Raw genomic sequence first — 20641 nt, 5'->3', positions numbered from 1 at the left:
GGTTGCCCCTTGAAGAGAAGCAAACAATTCCTGACAAATTCCCAAAGAATGAGAGCTATAAAACACTCAGCCGGCTTTCCCTCCCTAACTCTTCTTGCAATTAGTGGTGTGAACCATAAAACTCCATTCGCAGTGTCTAATACAGAAGGATGGCTGATGTTTATCTTTACAATGTTATTCCCTTTCCCCCTCCCCTCCTCTAATCCAATGGAGTAATTCAAATGGTCTTGACTGAGACTAACACAATTAAAATGGGGACTTTCAAGCCATGTGATAAGGTTCCTATGAGTTCTGTATGCTGATATACCATGTCAGGTGCACATGCATACATATTACTGTATGATTTGAAGGTATAATTCAGGGGTAGGCAACCTGTGGCCCGTGGGCCGGATGTGGCCCGGCAAGGCCTTGGGACCGGCCCCAGCCCGGTCCTGCTGCCGATTGCCGACGGAGCCTTTGGCCTATCAGGAGGAGGTGGGCAAGGGGGGGCAAGCAGCAGGCAAGGGGATCAAGCGGCAGGCAAGGGGGGCAATTGTCTATAGAAGCCTCCAAAACATGCATTTATATTAACATTTTTTAAAAAATAAGCAATTTTTTTAGCATGTCTTCCATATTTTTTTAAAAAGTGTCCTCCATTTGAAATTTTTATCCTACATTTGTCCCGGTTTATTTATTTATTTAATTTTTTTTAAAAAAAATATTTAATTATTTATTTTTTGGCTTCGGCCCCCAGTTGTCTGAGGGACAGCAACCCAGCCCCCGGCTCAAAAAGGTTGCCTACCCCTGGTATAATGGATCTTTGAGTGATGGCTGGAGAGTGTCATAAAGCACTCAGCTGTCCTTCCCTTCCAAAGTGTCTAACAAGGAAAGATGGTCTGTGTTTATCTTTAGAATTGAAATCCTCCTTCTTCCTCTCCCCTCCTACAGCTGTGTAGTAATTCAAATTGTGTCCAGAGACACACACAATTAAAATGAATGTCTTGAGGCATGGTTAATTTTATTGTTATTGTGTGCCTTTAGGTTGTTTTCAATTTACGGCAACCCTAAGGTGAACCTATCATGGGGATTTCTTAGCAAGGTGAAATTGAAGGCTTTCATGGATGGCATTCATGGTTTTTTATGGGTTTTCAGGCTATGTGGCCATGTTCTAGCAGAATTTATTCCTGACATTTTGCCTGAATTTGTGGCTGGCATCTTCAGAGAATGGTGACATGGAGGTGTGTAGCATTGGCTATTTGGCACACTTACCCTGGCACCCACTCCAACAGCCTTTCAGCCAAGTTCATTTATTTTCCTAGGCTTTTAAACACAATTTCTCTCATTTAGATTGTCCCAAGACATTTTTCTGGCTTGAAGTAATAAAGAAAATGTCTTCCCTTCTTGCAAAATCAAGATTCATAAGTACACTAGGTCAATTTATTTCAGCATCTGGCATATAGAAACCCCCACAAGCACCTCCAGTGGTCAGCCACAGAAATTAAAATCACTATGTGATAAACAATTTGGCTATCCTTTCATGAAACCCAAAAGCTGCCTGAGGGAATTGCTTCATTCTGCCTAATAGTAGATCTGGCCTTGCATGCTATTTTTCCCTACAAGACTGTGCCCTAAGCATTACAACATTTCCATCAAACAAAGAGCAACATGCATATATCATAATTCAAAACATTGCTCTCAATAATTACAGAGGGGTGGAAATCATATACTCGGCCCCTTCCTTCTATGAAACGCCTGTTCTCCAAAAACATTTGAACTGGTTTCATCCTGTTACAATGAAGTTTTTATTTTATCCACTTTAAATGTTTTTGTTTAAAATGTGGTTATTTTTGTTGTTACTATATTTTGGTTAGCTACCCTGGGAATAGTAATAATGAATGTTTGTGTGTCTTTATATGTGTACAGTCACAGAACCACACACAACCACGCACATACATGGATACTGGCTGAGGAAGGCACATATAGAGTGAATATTGTTGTTGCCATGCACTTTCAAGTTGACTCTGATTTTTGGTTGACCCTGTCATAGGGTTTTCTTGGCAAGATTTATTCAGAGGAGGTTTGCTCTTCATTTCCTTGTAGGCTTAAAGCATGGCCCAAGATCTTCCAGTAGATATCCATGGCTGGATCAGAATTTAAACCTTGGTCTCCCAGACATCTAGTCCAACCCTCAGACCTCTACTGGCTCTTCCTGGAAAAGAGCATAAAAACGAAAGGGAATCAGTTTTCCAATGAATCTATTTTCCCTTGTTTTCCCTCCTCTTGTCCAATAATTTTTATAGTATTAACTGCATACTTACTGTATATAATATTTCAGCTAGGCACCATTTCAATTACCACAAGAAATTAAGGGATATGTGAACAGCCATTGATAATATGGATACAGATAAAGTAAACAAAAGACACTCAGGGCCCTATCACATGGGGTTAAAGGAGAATCTTACCTTTCCTGAATTCAGTGGTAATTCGTGAGGCAGCCAGTTTCTATCATGAATAGATTGCCACCAAATTGCCACCCAGGTCCATCCCCTATGCAGCCAGGGTGATCTAAGCCACTCCTGTGGCCATTTTTAGAAGTCAGAAGCTTTCAATTCCACAAATGTCCACGGAAGCAGCTTAGATGACCCTGGCTGCATCCAGGATGGGCTGAGGTGGCGATTCGGTGGCTATTAACCAGCTGCTTCTCAAATTAGCACTAAATTCAGGAAAGGTAAGCCGTTCCTTTTACTCATGCGATAGGCTCCACAATGACCCTTATTTTCATATACTTGGTTGTAATTACTGAAAGTGGCCAGAAGAGGGAAGTGTGGCTCAATACAACTTTTAAGTGGAAGCAGCTGTTAGATTTTCTTCACCATTTGATATCTATGTAAATGATTCATTGTAACTAAATTTCTCAGAAATATCAATGTTATTAGTGCTAGTTCCAGGAGCATAAATGTCTCCATTATTCAGGTAGGAAACTGAGTCACCCAGCAATTCTCTAAGCTGGAATTCTTTACTGGATATTGTCATAGTGAGAGAAAGACAAAGAAAATAGGAGGTTTCTTTTAATTAGACTGTACTTATACTGACAACATAGGATTGTATCCCATGGTGAATTTTAAATGTGGATTGTTTTGTGTATATGCTATTTGTCATTTTTAATTTATGTGTTTTAACTGATGTTCTTGTTCCCTGCCTCGATCTGTGGGGGAGAGGTGGGGCAACAACAAAATTATTATTATTATTATTATTATTATTATTATTATTATTATTATTATCCCCACCCTCAGATAGAGCAGTTTCTGTCAATAGGAAAAGGGAGATTCAAAGCTTCCAGGACAAGATGGTGCTGAGGAGCAGACCATCATCTCTTGGGGGAAAAGTTGGTGGAATCTCTTCCCAAAGATGCAGGGAGCCAATTCCTGAGTCAGAAGATATGTCAGGGTGTCCTTTTAATCCAAGAGGCTGGTGCAGGTTGAACGGACAGTTAAGGCTGGAGGCAACTCTGCACAGAGTTCATAAGAGAAGACTCATTAGGAACAGAGTTCTCCTTTGCAGTGGAAGAATCTCCTTCTCAAGAGACACTGTGCTGAAGCTGAGCCTGGCAGTGGTGGTGGCAGGCAGCTCAGCTACAAGAACCCCAGATCTAGGATGGAAAGAGTTGCTGAAAATAGCACCTGTATCTGACTTTTGTCAGATGTTCCTAGAGACTCTTGCTTTGAGTGACCTTTCGGTGCCAAAATTTGAACCTGCTTTGATCTTGCTCTTGGACTTCTTGCACCTAGCATGATCTCTGGTTGAATTTAATTGGTTTGAACTCTGGTCTGCTTTTACATTCTAGTTGTGGATCATCCTCAACTAACTCGAGGATCTTTAAATTTAATTGTCAGAAAAATAAATAAGAAGTATATCTCCTAAATTGTCCCATGATAGCAAAAGTGGTAGTTCCTGAATTCTTAAAGGGTTATTTGTTCTGGCTTCCAAAAGTAAACAAAATTCAGGTTTGACACAGAATAAAATTAGAACTATCAAATTTTTCACAGGGCAGATTTAACAATGAAAACAAATGCACTTTGAATAGAAAATGGCCATGAAAGCAAAAATAGCAGATTAATTTAGAGGATATTATTTGTAGGTTCTTATAGAACTGTAAACTTTTAACCATAATTTTTGTTATAACATACCAGTTTTCTCATAGCAACCTATAACAGTAAAAGAGGATTATTCATATGTGTTTTTTCATAGCTGCAAAACTGTGAGTCATATATGCTATTTAAATGATGCATGGGTCCTAAGAATCCGGAAGCTGCACAAAAGCTGCACTCCAGTGCTTAGGAATGGAGTGTGGCTTTGGTGCGACCTCCGGACTCTTAGGACCCATGCATCATTTAAATAGCATATCTCCAAAGAGACCCGAAGCAGCTTTATTTTGGCAGTCTGTAACAGGCCATAGTCTCCTGAAACTCGGCACGGTTACCTATGTATATACACCATGGGGTTATTTTGGTTTTTTTATGGATTATTTGATTTTAGTTAGTTCAGATCTGTCTATAGCCTGCAATATCAGTTTTACTCTCCAGGTGGCCATACTCCCCAGAAAGAAAGCTGGAGGCAGACTTTAGATATTCATCTTTCCACAGGACCTATAGACAGCTCCATTGTCAATTGCTTCTGCAGGGCTCTGTACTTTGGACACAAGAGAAAGCAAAGGTACTACTGCCTGGTAAATGAGCAATTAGAAAGGATGAAACACTGGGTTGGACAGAGAGAAAGACCAGCAAGAGAGTCAATAAAGGGGATAGCACTGGGGGAAGGAACTAAGGATTTTCTGAGGGCGTATCTAATTCTGCTAAAGAATAAAGTAAAAGTTTTGGAAATAGAAGGATTTTTTTAACATAGCCTTTTATGTTCAATATTTATAATGCTGAACATAACCGTGGACATCATAAATATAAGTAACATCAATAGTTATAGGTCTCTATGTGAGCATGCATGCCTGTGCAAGCTCACATCCTGGCCAATGTCACATTCCAGACCTGTTCATTCCTCCATCTTCACAGACTATGAATATAAGTATATCCTAATTCTGCAAAGTAAAATAAATGCAACCACACTGAATGTATAACCTAAATGAATTATGCCATCTGTATGGTTACGTAATGCAAAGGCATCTTGTAGCATGAGCTGTATTAGATTTCAACCTACTTCCTCAGATAAATGCTCAAGTAGGCTCAAGTCTGTGAAAGCTCATGCTACCAGCTTCTTCCTTTCAGTTAGTCTCAAATGTACTACATGATCCCTTTGCGTATTGATTTTCCAGGCAAATATAGCTACATCTTTGAATTCCCTCACATATGGTTACTTAACGTATTGTAATCACAAAGTGCTGCTGCTATTCTTATTTTGTAACTTAAGCTTTTGGGAAATATGTTATATTCTTGGTGAAATGCAAAGGATTAGTATGACCAGATAAATCAATAGCTTCCTGAAAAATTGCAGGAAAATTTTCATTGCTCATCTCCCACTTAGTTATGCTTCAAACAATTAAGTAAAGAAGGTGGTTCATGGACTGATCTTCAGCACTGAGGGATCATAATCAGGGCAGCAGTCAAAGAAAGCATTCATTTAAGTTAGCCTTGAGGAGTGTGCACCACTCCAGCTGTCATTGGACTGCATCTTCCTTCATTCTTCACCATTGTTTATGCTGGCTAAGACTGATGGGAGTTACATGTCATTGGATTTAACCCTGCTTCTAATTTAAAATGTTGTACTAAATAAGAGGAATCATGTGTGATGGGCTTTGATCAGGGATGGCATTATCCTTGAGAATGGAAAAGCTTGATGGGGTTTGCCATGATATTAAAAACAAGAATGGGTGAGAGATAACAGGCAAACTCCTAATCAGAGAGGAAAGGATACACATCCAGGGATGACAATCTAGTTGACCTGGGTCCAAGCCACCACTTTCACTACCAATGTGGGAAATGTCTGTATTAGTGTATGTGTGAGCATTGGGAGCATGCAATGATGGGGAACAGGTGGCACCTGACTGCATTATTAACTAAAGACTGTTACTATAGCTTCCCAAAATAATAGCACCCACCTTCTGATTCTTGGATTGGCGAAGCAACATTGCATTATAGAAAGGGAGAAGGGTGATTCATCATCCTTCAGTAGATTAGCAGCATGGCTATTTTATTCCCCAGGAAGTATCTTAGGCTGCCTAATTGTCTAATTACCTTGATATAGGTCACCTTTAAGCATGTGGCAGTTGTGTCACCACTTTGTATAACTGTAAGAATTTTAAGGTGGCTGCCTTTTATGTTTCTGATTCCACATCAGTCTCCCAAAAGGGAGGAATTTCCAACCTTGTTGGTATGGCAATCCACAAATCCAAACTTATCTGGTATCAATTTATACTCATAGATCTATTCTCACGTTAATTTTGGACCTTCAATCTTTGGCTCCCAATGCTTTCATGTGTTTTAACTAAAGCCATTACTAGTGAACCATTACTAGTGGCTTTCAGGCAAAAAAATTAACACCCTTATTCATGTGGAATTTGTTAAAATATTTACAATACTTACATAACTGTTTAGTCTTCTTTACTGGAAATAAGAACACAAATAAAAATTTCTAAGAGTTCAGAGATAAGAACCAAGATTATTTTGGTTTGGTTATTAATCCCATGACCTGCTTGCACAGGTGCTGTGATTTGTGAACCACAGGCCAGGAAACATCTTAGTGGACAGCTAAATTCATGATGGTTAGAAATGTTCCTTCTAATTTTTGTGTTTAAAAAATTCAGCAGATCACATTTCTTTTCATTGTGAGTCTGCAGATGCCTGTGAGACAATATGTATTCTTCAGTACAGAGGGCTGCCTTCTTTTTAACTCTCTAATCTATTTCCCAGACCGCTGACATTCATTTCTTACCACGCCAAGACATTTAAGGCTAGTGTCAGTTACATCATACAAGCAGGGATTGCATACCCACTGAAAACATCCATATCTTTCAAGAATCTATCTTCCTCTAGCTATTTCATACTGGTATCCTTTTAGCCTCCTCTGCTACATTGGCTACAGTAATTCCAAAGAGGTGGTGGGAGAACTATGGAAGGGCATGGTGTGCATCGGGACTCAGTCTTTCAATCTAGTGTACTCTAATGATATAATGTGCACAGAAGCTATTAGCCAAAGTGTGGATTACATATGTATACACTTGGCCCTCCATATCCTCAGATTCTTTATCCATTGATACAACAATTCATGGCTTGAAAATCATATATTTCAATAAGCAAAGCTTGATTTTGCTATTTTATATACGGGACACTGGAGCATCCTCAGATTTTGGTATTCATGGGGATTCCCGAGACCAAACTGCAGCAGATACCAAGGGCCCACTATACTTTATGTTTGATTGTTTATGCCCCTTCTTCTAATCATAGGAATGCTTTTCAAAATTTAGTATTTCCTTCCTCTTTGAATTATTATTCCATTTTTCTCTTGTTACTGAAATCAAGTCATTCCTTGATTCCCAGCTGTTCCTATCATTGTCTATATAAGGACTGAGGAGCATGTGGCCCTTCAGATGCTTTCATTGACCCCAGGAGGCATAGCCAATGGTAATGACTGATGGGAGCTTTGATCCATTAACATCTGGAAGGCCACCCTTTCCTCAGATCTGGTTCACATCTATTCCTTCAATAGTTTTCAGCTTTTTCATGTGCCATCAAGATGGCTCTATTAATGAGACCTCCATGAGACCCTGGCTAGCATTCATTGTTGCAGTTACAGATCCATAATTGAGAGTTAAGGATCTGTAACTGCTCTGTGTTCAGTAAGATTACATACTCTTACTGAGAGACCATGTAAATACCACTCCAGGGCACCTTAAGAGCCAGTAGCATCCAGTGCATTTACCTGACACTGAAAGCTAAGGACAGTCTGGGAATTCTGTTGGTCTACCGTCCACCCCGTTGGCTAACAGACTCCTTGGCCGAGCTGACACAACTGGTCTCGTAGCTGTTGTTGGAGTCTCCAAGGCTTCTTGACCATGCCAACCACTACCATGTCAGGATGCACAGGGAAGCCATTGAAATCCACAAACACCTCTTTCAACAGGAAAGAGGAAACCCTTAAAGTAAACAAGGTCTGGCTACCAGTCCTGAGAAATAGCAAGATGAAGACTCAACAAATGCAAATGAGAAATCTTCCAGGGTCAGGGGTTTCCCAGCAGACAATGAGCACTATCAAGCAGACACCAATCCTCTTTTGCATACCCTTCCACCCTGAGGCCTGCCATTAGCAACAGAACAATACACATGCAAAGCACTCCTGCCTTTCCACGTCACACAATATATATACCCAACTCCTTTCCAGGCAAGCATTCTCTGAAAATGCCAGGCACAGATGCTGCCAAAACGTCAGGAAGAAACTCTACTAGAACATGGACACATAGCCCGAAAAACCCACAAAAAACTATGAATGGATCTTCTTTGTCTGATCTGACTGCTAGCTCTTAAAATGGTCTGGGGTGGTGTGTGCATAGTCTTACAGTGAGACTCCATAGTCTTACTACATACAGAGCAGTTACAGATCCATAAGTCTAGGTAATGAATCTATGACTGCAAAAGGTGGTTCTGTGGTAACCTGTAACCACAGAAGGTGATCAGGAGAGATGGGGAAGACATGCCCTTAGGGTGCCTGCTCATTGTCCACACAGTGGCTGATAGCCAGACATTATCTGCATGTTTACACAGTACTGATGGAGATCCACCATGCTCTATAAGAATCTGCCTTCCACAGCATCAGACTACTGGTCCATCAAGCTCAGTGCTGTCTGTACTGACTGGCTGTAGCTCTCCAAGGTTTCAGACTGGAAGATATTTCTCAGCCCTACTTGTAGATGTTAGGGATTAATCTAGAACTTTCTTCATACAAAGCACATGCCGTACCGGTTCCTAGTAAGGATATGCTCCCCCCCCTGCCCCTTCAGCAACAGTGGACAGTTGCAGATGGAGATCTACATCAATAGCTTCCTGCTTAAACAAATTTAAATTTTAAGAATGGCAGATTTGGTAAAGTACAGTAACATCCAAAAACCCCAAAACAGCAATACCTTTATTGGGTCAACCAAAATACAGAAAGTATTTGATTTCTAGGAATATGCCTGCAAGTTTTTGGCTTTGCTGAAATTCTATCCACACTTCCTTGGGAGCAGGCTCAACTGAACTGTATATGATTTATTTCCAAATAAGGTTTCATAGGATTGGTCTTAAAAGTTCTTTAGGACTGGACACATTTACTACATTTATTCCACTTTCTGGGTATGGAACAAACTAAACTCTTCCACAGATTTAGAAAAGGAGCAATGTATTCAAGATTTGTTCTTCAGATAATATACTTGCATGAAAATTGGGTCGGCAGGAAGAGTAGGAGAAACACACAGTATCGCTATAAAGAAAAAAGGATGAAGGCCTTGCTTGAGATTTTTCAAAGTTAGAGATTGAAACATGCTTCTCCCTCTGAGCCTACTGTAAATAGGCCATTATAGTCCTCTGCGCTTTATTATGATTTTTTTTTTTACAGGGCATCTGTAAGATGAGACATCACACAGCAGAGCCCCTGCTGTGCATTAGTTTAGTAGAAAGAAAAGGTTATCTATAGAGTCACTAACACTTTTCTTCCCACTGCTGAACTTAATTGCCAGGGAGAGTCACCTGCCAAAATGCAAACTCTGACGAAATATCTAAGACTGGTATGTCTGGTATAAGAGCCAGTAGCACAGGTTGATGTTATTAACCATTTCTTAAGCTGAAAGCAAAACCATGTGAGGTCTGACAGCTGGGAGAAAGAAATCACATACACATGAAAATGGCCATGCCACTGTCTTTTGTTAGACAGGCAGCTGGTGACACATTCTTGCAATTGTCTGGGCCTTGTTTCAGAATGGAGTGGCAGGTCAAGGGAGCTTGTTCCTGTTAAAATGGAAATGAATCCAGATGGCAACAGTAGGGATGCACTTTCTTTCTATGTTAATCAGGAAAGCCATTTGTGTCACTCAGAGACTGTAATGATCTAGCAAGTATGGCTGAGATATAGAGAACCATGAAGGAAAGAGGTGCCCAGACCATTAACTTATCCCACAGCAACACATGGCAGTTCCCATTTATTGTTATGGCGTGTTTATTGTTATTGTTAGGGAAAGCACTAGATACAGTGGTCCCCAAACTGTGCTCTTTAAGGGATTTTGGACTTTAGCTCCCAGAATCCCAGTCAATTGGCCACCATGGCTGAGGCTTCTGGCAGCTGAAGTCCAAAATCCCTTAAAGAGCACAGTTTGAGGACCACTGCTCAAGAACAATCAAAAGGTTTTCGTACAATCATAGACATTGGAGATTATTGCACTGACAAATAACCCAACTGTTCCCCAACAGGATACAGTCAGGTTGTGAGTTGCTGGCGAGTATTATCAGATATAATTCACTGCCGCTGCTGCTGGGTGATTGCAATCCAGCTGCATCCCAGGTCCTAGGAGTGCTTCAGAGACCATTTTTCCAAGCTGGGAGCTTGCTGTTTAGGAAAAGTGGCCTCTGAAGTATGCCTGGGAACCAGAATGCAGCCAGGTTGCAATCACATGAAGATTTTGTGGAAATATATGACTAATGGTTATTTCTCCTCCTTTTATTATTTTCCTGCTTTTGTTATATTGGAACTTTTTTTTATGTAACTGAGATCCTTTTTTAATGTAAATGTAAATTCTGAATGTAAATAACTTTTTTATTTAAAAAAAAGAGAGAAAGAGATCAATAATTTAAAAATCCTGCCAACATTCCAGCATCTGCATACATATTTTGGTGTAACCATATTTGACGAAGTAGATACTGTAGCTGATGACATCATCCAGCATATTGTAATGGTTTGGCTGTCAGTCTGGAAGGCCAGGTTTGAATTGGCACTCAAACATGGACAAACATTCACTGGACCCCATCACCACTGCTTAGAATGCTTCTAAACTGTATAGCATCTGCTGCTTCAGTATTCAGCATCAAATGAAGTCTAGGGGAGACCTGGAACTAGTTCCAGAACAGAACAATGGCTTAAAAGATCATTATTTTTTACTTTGCTACTTGTCATGACAGCAGTACCAAACATCCAGTTAAAGACACTATGCCTCTGATTATAATTTGCGGGATGACACAAGGAAGAGGTTGCTGTTGCTCTCACATCCTGGGTATAGGCTTCCAGTATACATCGGGTGACCACTCTGAGCAGTGGAACATCATGCCCTCCAACCAGTTCAAAGCTGAAAACTGAGATGCATGTAGCAAAGCAATTTCAGAGTATGATCATGATGGCAAGAATTATTAATGAGGAAGAATGCTAGCCCTTGCAAGTTTGAGTTTTCCAGTGACTCCTGAGTAGAGCAAGATTCTGCTCCACTCCACTTAGTTAAATGAGAGCGCACTACTTTTACATTTTGAACTCAGTTTTCAGCAACTGAGGATGAAGGTGGAAAGTGGGAGGAGAGGGGAAGGAACAGGTCATTTTCAAAGCAGCTGAAAAAGTGGGATAACAGAGGATGAATTGGGAGTATCCCTGCCAAAGTGGAACAGTTGAAAGTATGGCATACTGTCCTAGATGAGCCATTGGCCTGATTCAGCGGGCTCTCCTGATGTTCTGATTGTAGTATGCCATTTATTGTATGCTCTCCACTAGTTGAATTAACCTCATGGCATCTGTTGGCAGAAGGGTTGTATTCCAGCATGTTGGTGATGAATACAAACAGCTGTGGGACTTGTCTGAGTAATTAACAAAAGTAATTAATTAGAGGAGTATCATACTGTGCCTCCTCTTAAGGCAGCAAGGAAGCAGTTTGCCTTCAAGGCATTTGTCACCTTTCTCCAAGAGTAGCTCATGTAAATTTCTGTGTGTTCAATTGTCATAGGAGTTTATCACACAAGAGGGAAGCACCCAAATCCCATGGATAAACATGGTTTAAACCCAGGAATATCCCACAAGAGCAGGATTGTTTTTAGATGACGTCGCGTGACTTGGGCATTAGCCTAACATTAACCTGTGCAGAAAGCCACAAAATCATGCCGCTTTTTTTTTTAATTTTTTAAATTTTTATTGATTAAAAAGCAAAACATAACACAAAGAACACTCGAGGTAAACGACAACAACAAAACAATATCAAAGAAAACACCAAAACACCAAAACAGTAACACCACCACAACCACATTAAACAGAAACAACTTACACTTAAAAACCCTTCCCCTCCTTCAAATTAAAGACATCTGTCGTTTATGTACTTTCTCCATTTACATTCTTCCTTTCTTTGTTGCAGTTTATTGAAACCTACCCTTTCAACGTTACCCATAATGTGTTAAATATATCCATTACAATTATATATTGTAACACTGTAAAACAATCAGCTAACAGATACATACTTATTAATATCACCTAAGAGTTCACATTTTTCCTGTACTCTATCAACTCTATTTTCTATTGTACACTTCATATCACTTCGTGTTACTTTTTCCTTTATGTACTGTCACTCATTATTTCGTTTCCAAACCTTGACTCATCTTGTTATATTCACTAAGCACACTATTAATATTTAACAATCCTATCACGTTCTAGATTATTATAATTTTCCTTTTCTATGTTTTATTTCGGTGCTTTCTTTATTTGCTCTTTACAATGGTCTATAATGGGTGCCCATATACCTTCCCATCTTGACTCTTCTCCGTCCTGCAATATATTTGTGAGTCTATCGGATTCTATCATATCAAACACTTTCAAATACCAATCTGTTATCAGTAGGGCTTCTTTACTTTTCCATCTTCTTGCTATCACCATCTGAGCAGCTGTTATCATATAAAAGATAATTTTTCCAAAATCGTTTTCTAGTTTTAAGTCCTTCACCATACCCAACAGGAAAAATCCAGGTTCAAGTTTAATTTTTGTATTTAAGATTTCCTCTAATTCCTTGTGAATTTGGCTCCAGAAGGTTTTGATTTTCTTACACTCCCACCACATATGTATATAATTTGCATTATTACCTTTACAATTCCAACATTCTTTCCTGATTTGGTTATCCATCTTATTCAGTTTTTCTGGGGTTATATACCATCTATATTGTAATTTCAAATAACTTTCTTTTACCTCTGTGCTAAGTGTATATTTCAACCTCACCTTCCAATTTCGTTCCCATTCTTCCATCAATATTGGCGTTTTAAGATCTTGTGCCCATTTTACCATAAATTGCTTACCGGTTTCATCTTCCATTTCTATTTTAAGTAACAATTTGTATAATTTAGAGATGGTGTGTTCTGTGTCCTCTGCCATTAATATTCCAAATGTAGTATCTTCTTTTTCTATCTGATATTTTTTGTTGTCTAATTTATATCTTTCCACGATTTGTCTATATAAAAACCAATTAACACTGAATCCCTCTTCCGACAGCTCTTCCATTGTTTTTATTCTAATTGTTCCCTTTTCTGTCTTTAACAAATCCTTATATCTTACCCACTCCGTGTCCTTCATCCTTTCTCTCCTAAAGAAGGCTTCATTTATTGAGGCCCATCCAGGAATTTTGGTGACAAAAAAGGGTTTATATTTCTGCCAGATTCTTAGTAGAGATCTCCTTACAAAATGATTATTAAAGTTTTTGTTTATTTTAATTTGATCATATAATAAATAGCCATGCCAACCTACAACGTTATCAAAACCTTCTAATTGCAAAATTTTGTCTTTTTTGATCTGTACCCAATCTCTGACCCATTCGAGGCAACATGCGTGATAATATAATTTATAATTTGGTAGCCCAACCCCCCCCCCCCCCTCTCTTTACTGTCCTGCATACTTTGAGTTTGATTCTTGGTTTCTTTTTATCCCATATGAATTTAGTTATCTCCTTATCCCACTCCTTAAATGGTTTGTCATTGTTTATAATGGGTAGGTTTTGAAATAGAAATAATAATTTGGGGGTAATACACATCTGTATTGCTGCTATTTTCCCTAGCCATGAAATTTGTAGATTTCCCCAGTTTTGCAAATCCTTTTTTATATTGTTCCATAGGGGTATATAATTATTTTTAAATAAGTCAGAATTCTTTCTTGTAATATTTATTCCCAAATATTTTACTTTACTTTTTATTTCAAACTTTGAGAGAATTTTAATTTTTTCACAGTCATTTTGATTTATGTTTAGGGGCAAAATAATTGATTTTTCTCTATTAATCTTCAGTCCTGCATAAGTACCATATTCTTCTATTGTTTTAAGTAGTTGTGAAATGTCTGTCACCGGATTGGATAGAATAATAGCCAGGTCATCTGCATATGCCAGAACTTTGTATTCAAAATTCTTTATTTTAACTCCTGCAATGTTTATATCTCGTCTGATTTTGTTATTCAATATTTCTAAAGCCGTGATAAAAAGTAGCAGGGATAAAGGGCAACCCTGCCTGGTCCCTTTCCCAATCTGAATATTTTTAGTCTTTTCTCCATTAATCAATATTTTAGAATTTTGCTCATTATAGATTTCTTTTATCCATTTTATATAATTTTTGCCTAATTCCATCCTTTTTAATACTTCGAACATGAATTCCCAATGTAGATTGTCAAAAGCTTTTTGGGCGTCTAACAGCATTACAGCCGCTTGTTTATCTGGTCTTTTTTCACAATATTCAACTAAGTTTATAAGAGTTCTTATATTGTCTTTAATTTGCCTTTTTGGTAAAAACCCACATTGTTCTTTATCAATCCAGTCCTTTAAAATCACTTTTAATCTTGATGCTAAAATTGTTGTGAAAATTTTATAGTCCACATTTAATAGGGCTATCGGTCTGTAGTTTTTAGGATCATCCAATTGTTTATCTTGCTTGGGAATCAGTGTAATAAACGAAGATTTCCAGGTGTCTGGAACTTTACCATCTAATATCCCATTAATGACTCTTTGTAGGGGTATCGTTAGGTTAGGTACCAATTTTTGATAATAGAAAGCTGTAAAGCCGCCTGGACCTGGTGTTTTATTGGCTTTTAGACTTTTAATCGCATCCATAATTTCTTGTGTAGAGATTTCTTTATTAATTGCTTCTTGTTCTTTTTTAATCGGTTTAATCCCTTCTTTATCGAGAAATTTTTCTAATTCTTTTTTATCTATTCTTTCCCCTGAGAAGAGCTCAGCAAAATAATTTTGAAATATTTTTTTAATTTGACCTTGTTCTGTATATTTTTTTCCTCGAGCGGTAATTTCTGTTATCATTTTCTTTTCGTTCTCTTTCTTTAATTTCCAGGATAGCCATTTTCCGCATTTATTTGCAGATTCAAAGTATTTTTGTCTGGCATATTTAATTTTTTTCCCCCATCTCATCTGTCAAAATCAGATTTAATTGTTTTTGTAACATCTGAATTTCTCCAATTAACGATTGATTTTCTGGGTTCTTTTTTGCAGATTGTTCCTTCTGTTTTAATTCCTGTATTATTTTATTCAATTTAGATCCCCGCATTTTTTTAATTTCTGCATTTTTTTGCATGAAAAATCACTGCATCACAGCTTTAGAGGTATCCCAAACCACCCGATCTTCTACCTCTTTATCCAGGTTTTCCTCAAAAAATAATTCTAAATTTTTTTGAGCTTGTTCTAATATTTTTTTTATCCTTTAATAGGTTCTCGTTTAATCTCCAGTTATATTCTTTTTTACTGAATCTCATTTCCATTATTATTGGATTGTGGTCAGATAATATCTTGGGGAGCCAGCACAGATGAAATCATAAACATATCGATTCGAGACCATGACTTATGGTAGTTGGAATAATATGTGTAGTCTCTTGAGTTTCCCATTTTTTAAAAAATTATTTTATTTATGAAAAATCACAACAAATATATACAACAAATATATGCATCTTACAAAACACATAGTTACAATACTGACAGAAAAATAACAAACAAACCATAAAATTAGTCTCCTGGTTGAAAGGCTCATTTGGCTGTGCTAAATTAGTTGTTCAAATCATTAATACATTAGTAGTATAATTAAATTTCTATTTGCCGACTATTATCTTATAGGTTGTCTTAATGTGTATTTTCTTCGGATATATTTTTTAACTCTGCAGAATACATCAATATAATTCTAGTTAGCTTTCCATTTCTTCAAGAAATAAATTTATGCATTTTTCTCTCACTCTTAATAAATTCTATTAATGGGATCCAGCTTTTTTTCCTAATATTCCAGTCTTGATCTCGAATTAAGCAAGTGAGTTTATCCATCTCCAAGTAAGACATCAATTTTTGAAGCCAGTCTTCCCACGTCGGAAGAGTTTCTTTTTTCCAATACGCAGCGTAGACTATACGTGCTGCCGAAATCATGTAAAATAAAATTACACCAAAATTATTCTCTAAGTGTATATTCTCTATCATATTTAACAAATAGCATTTTGGGTTTAAATCAAATTGACATTTTACTATAGTTTGTATCTTCACATGGATTTGATTCCAATATTTCTTTGCTAAATCACAGTTCCACCACATGTGAACAAATGAACCCATTGCTTTCCCACACTTCCAGCAAGTTGGATTATTACCCTTATGCATTTTAGAGATTCTAATTGGAGTAAGGTACCATCGATTTTGCATTTTATAATAATTTTCCCCAATATCTGTACATATAGTATGATTCAGTCTAGTTTTCCAATTTTTTCCCACTGTTCCAGGGGTATAGCTTCATTTAAGTCTTGAGCCCATTTGATCATTGTAGGCTTAACGGTTTCTTCATACATTTCCATTTTCAAAAAAAAACTTATAAAACAATGAAATCTTTTTAGTATTATTATCAAAAATGATTTTGTCAAAATCCAATGCAGCCAATTCTATTCCTATTCCTTTATTATCCAAGATGAATCTCTCCCTGATTTGTCGGTATAAAAACCAATGCATAGAAAAGCCATTATCACAGAGCTCTTCTTGCGATTTTAATTTTAATTCAGGGGTATTATTCGAACAGTCAGAGTTTCCCATTTTTAAACACCAAATATCTAGTAAAGCCAATATATTCTTTAAATCAAAAAAAGTTTTTGGTAGCCTACCTTGATTTTTCCTGTTGGGTTTGATACTTCTCCTGTCAATCATTGGATCTATAACCCCGTTCCAATCCCCAAGCATCACAGTGTTCTCGTGTTCATATTGCAACATAGTCTTCTTCAATTTTTGATAGAATTTTTCTTTATTTTCATTAGGAGAATATACCCCAACCACCAGTATTTTCCCGCAATTACATTTGATTTCTACACCAACATAGTGACCTTTCGTATCTTTGAAAATTTCTTTTGCTTCTATTTTCTCATTTATATAGAGTACCACCCCTTTCTTTCTTTTTTCTCCAGCTGAAACAAATTCTCTGCCTAATTTTCTACATTTTAAATATTTGGTTTCTGTATTTTTAATGTGGGTTTCTTGGAGACATATCACGTCCAGTTTTAGTTTCCCTAAATAGTGTTTTATTTTTTTCCTTTTACAGGGATTGTTCAATCCCTTTATGTTCCAGGACAAGTATTTAATTGTGCTATTCATTTACAGCTTCACCTTCTCCTAGGATTGGTAGATCACCACCAGGGTCTAATTCCTCATTGATTTCTTCATCCATGTCTTTGATAGATAATATGTCACTTTGTTTTTTCTGTTCAACATTAACCTGTGCAGAAAGCCACAAAATCATGCCACTTTTTAACTTTGGGATTTTCTGCATGGGTGAATGTCAGGTTAATGGCGAAGATATGCGACGTTGAATCCCGAAGTTAAAAAGTGGCATAATTTTGTGGCTTTCTGCATGCCCAAGTCACGCGATGTTGTCTGAAAACAATCCTGTTCTTGCGGGATATTCCCAGGTTTAAACTGCATTTATCCATGGGATTTGGGTGCTTTGCCTCCTGTGTGCTAAACTCCTTACATTGTAATTCAGGGTTGCCCTTGAATTTAGGTTAAATTCTGCAAGCTTTCTATTATGAAATATTATTCTCAAAATTTAAGGAGCCTCATGGATGAACTACATGCTAATCTTAGACATTTTTAATTATTTTGATGCCACAGCAACACGCATCCTGTATTCTTGCATCTGTCTTCCTGTGACATTTTAAAATCTCTGACGCAAACCAAACAGTACAGTAATACCTTTTCCCTGTGCTCCAAGCAGGAACATTTAATTTATTCCACTTTCAATTCACTTATATTCCATTCCAAATTAGACGTACAGTGGAATCTTACACAGTCTTACTTGGAATTAAGTCCTACAGGGTTCAGTTCAGGTTGTTCTATAGTGAGCAGAAAGAGAATTACAGACTACAAAATCTTTGATAGAATATGACAATATGCAAATAAATACAAATAAGAATTGCATGCACTGCAATCTTATAATATCTACTCAGAAAGAAACCCCACTGAGTTCAATGAGACTTACTCCTAGAAATGGAATAAATGATTCTAGCCCAAATACTGATTCATTTTTAACCCCAGTTCACTGCAGTGTGCAATCACAATTAAGAACAATTACAGTGCGTCCTTGGTATATGCGGGGGATCCGTTCCGGACCCCCCCGCGTATACAAAAATCCGCGTATGCTCAAGTCCTGTTGTCCCTAATGGTGGCGTGCGTGCACGCGCGCCGCCATTGGGGACAACTTCCCTCCCTCCCCTCTCCTCCTCTGAACTCTTTCTTTCTTTCCTTCCTTCCCTCCCTCCCTCCCTCCCTAATTACTTTTCGTCGCTGGTGCCGCGTCGCCGCCGCCGCCGCCACCTCAGCCGGAGCTGGGGGGAATGCCGGGTGGGGTTTTGGAGGCCAAGAAGCCTCCAGCCTGCCACCTGGCCCTTCTGTGGCGGTGGCGGCAGCGGCAGCGGAGCACCAGCGCCAGAGGTCTCTTCGGCCCCCACTCCGCCGCCGCCACCGCCAGCACCTCTGTGCAAGGACCGGGTGGTGGGCTGGAGGCCCCAGGTGCTCGGCCTCCTCCTCCTCCTCTCCGTGGCGCCACCACCGCTGCCAGGAGAAAGGCCGGGTGCTGCTCCTGGAGGACTCCAGGAGCAGCACCCGGCCTCTCCCCCGGCAGCGATGGCGGCGGAGAGGGGGCCTCTGGTACTGGTCCTCCAGCACCAGAGGCCTCCCCTCCGCGGCTACAGCCAGGGGAAAGGCCGGGCGCTACTCCTGGAGGGCTCCAGGAGCAGCGCCCGGCCTTTCCCCCATCACAAACCAACTAAAAACCAGAAACATTAATAATTTTTTAAATATATATATATATATATAAATCCTTATTTAAAAAAAAATCAATATGGAGGAGAAGGTACAATAGGGTTGCCATAATTCTCTACTAAAAAACTGGACAAAATGTAGGACAGAATTTAGACCAAAATGTAGAACAACTGTAGGATAAAATTTAGCGCAAAACGTAGGACATTTAAGGTCCTCCAATTTTCTTAAATGTCCTACATTTTGGGTTAAATTTTATCCTATAATTGTCCTACATTTTGGTCTAAATTTTGTCCTACATTTTGTCCCGGTTTTTAGTAGAGAATTATGGCAACCCTAGAATCACAACAACAGACATAATAAAATACATCTCAGGAAGTAGAATTGAAAGATAAAGAGATGTTGTACCAACCTGAGACAAAATACATCTGCCGCTGCTTGCTGGAGGAGGCCGCTGGAGGACTCCTTGGCACAGTGGCCTGTTTGCAGTGGACCCAGCCAGCCGGCTAGGCCCCACGCGGCTCCCTTACGGCTGAAGGAGGCGGCCTCCTCTTTTGGGGCCTAGCTGGCCGGCTAGACCCCACATGACTCTACTGCTGGAAGAGACCATTGCCGCGTCAGTGGCTTCCTCTTTTAGGGTCTAGCCAAGCAGCTAGGCCCTGTGTGGTGGAGGAGGCCATTGCCGCAGCAGCTGCCTCCTCTTTTGGGGGCTAGCCGGCTAGGCCCTGCACAGCAGAAGAGTCACCAGAGGAGGCTGTTGCTGCAGCAGCGGCCTCCTCTTTTGTGGCCTAGCCAGCCTCCTTCGGCGACTCCTCCAGTGTGTGGGGTCTAGCCGGCCAGCTAGGCACCAAAAGAGGAGGCGGCTGCTGCGGCAATGGCCTCCTCCAACGACTCCTCCAGTGTGCGGGGCCTAGCCAGTAGGCCCTTCTCTGGCGACTCCTCCGCTGTGCAGGGCCTAGCCAGCCAGTTAGGCCCAAAAAGAGGAGGCCGCTGTCACTGCAATAGCTTCCTCCAATGGCGAGGGAGGTGTATGGGGCCTAGCTGGCAGGCTAGACCCCATGGAAGGAGGCCGCTGCCACGGCAATGGCCTCCTCCACCATGCGGGGCCTAGCCGGCTGGCTAGACCCCAAAAGAGGAGGCCGCGGCCATAGCAACGGCCTCCTCCGGCAGCGAGGGAGCCGCACGGGGAATAGATTTACCATTGCTTTCCTCTGAGGCTGAGAGAATGTGACTTGTCCAAGGTCACCCAGTATATTTTCCATGGCTAAGTGGAAATTCCAGTCCTTGTCTTCCAGACTCCCAGACCAGCACTCAGACTATTATACCACACTGCCTGCCTGTTTTCATTGGATGCCTGAATTGTGATTCTTAATGCTCAACTGAAATTTTAAATTAGTACAATGCTAAAATTTGGGAAAA

Source organism: Sceloporus occidentalis, unplaced genomic scaffold (genome assembly GCF_023333645.1).
Source record: "Sceloporus occidentalis isolate IW3139 unplaced genomic scaffold, rSceOcc1.0.p SCAF_4, whole genome shotgun sequence".
NCBI classification, from domain to species: domain Eukaryota; kingdom Metazoa; phylum Chordata; class Lepidosauria; order Squamata; family Phrynosomatidae; genus Sceloporus; species Sceloporus occidentalis.
The sequence above is the reverse complement of the archived record's forward strand: the minus strand, read 5'-3'. Positions refer to the sequence as shown.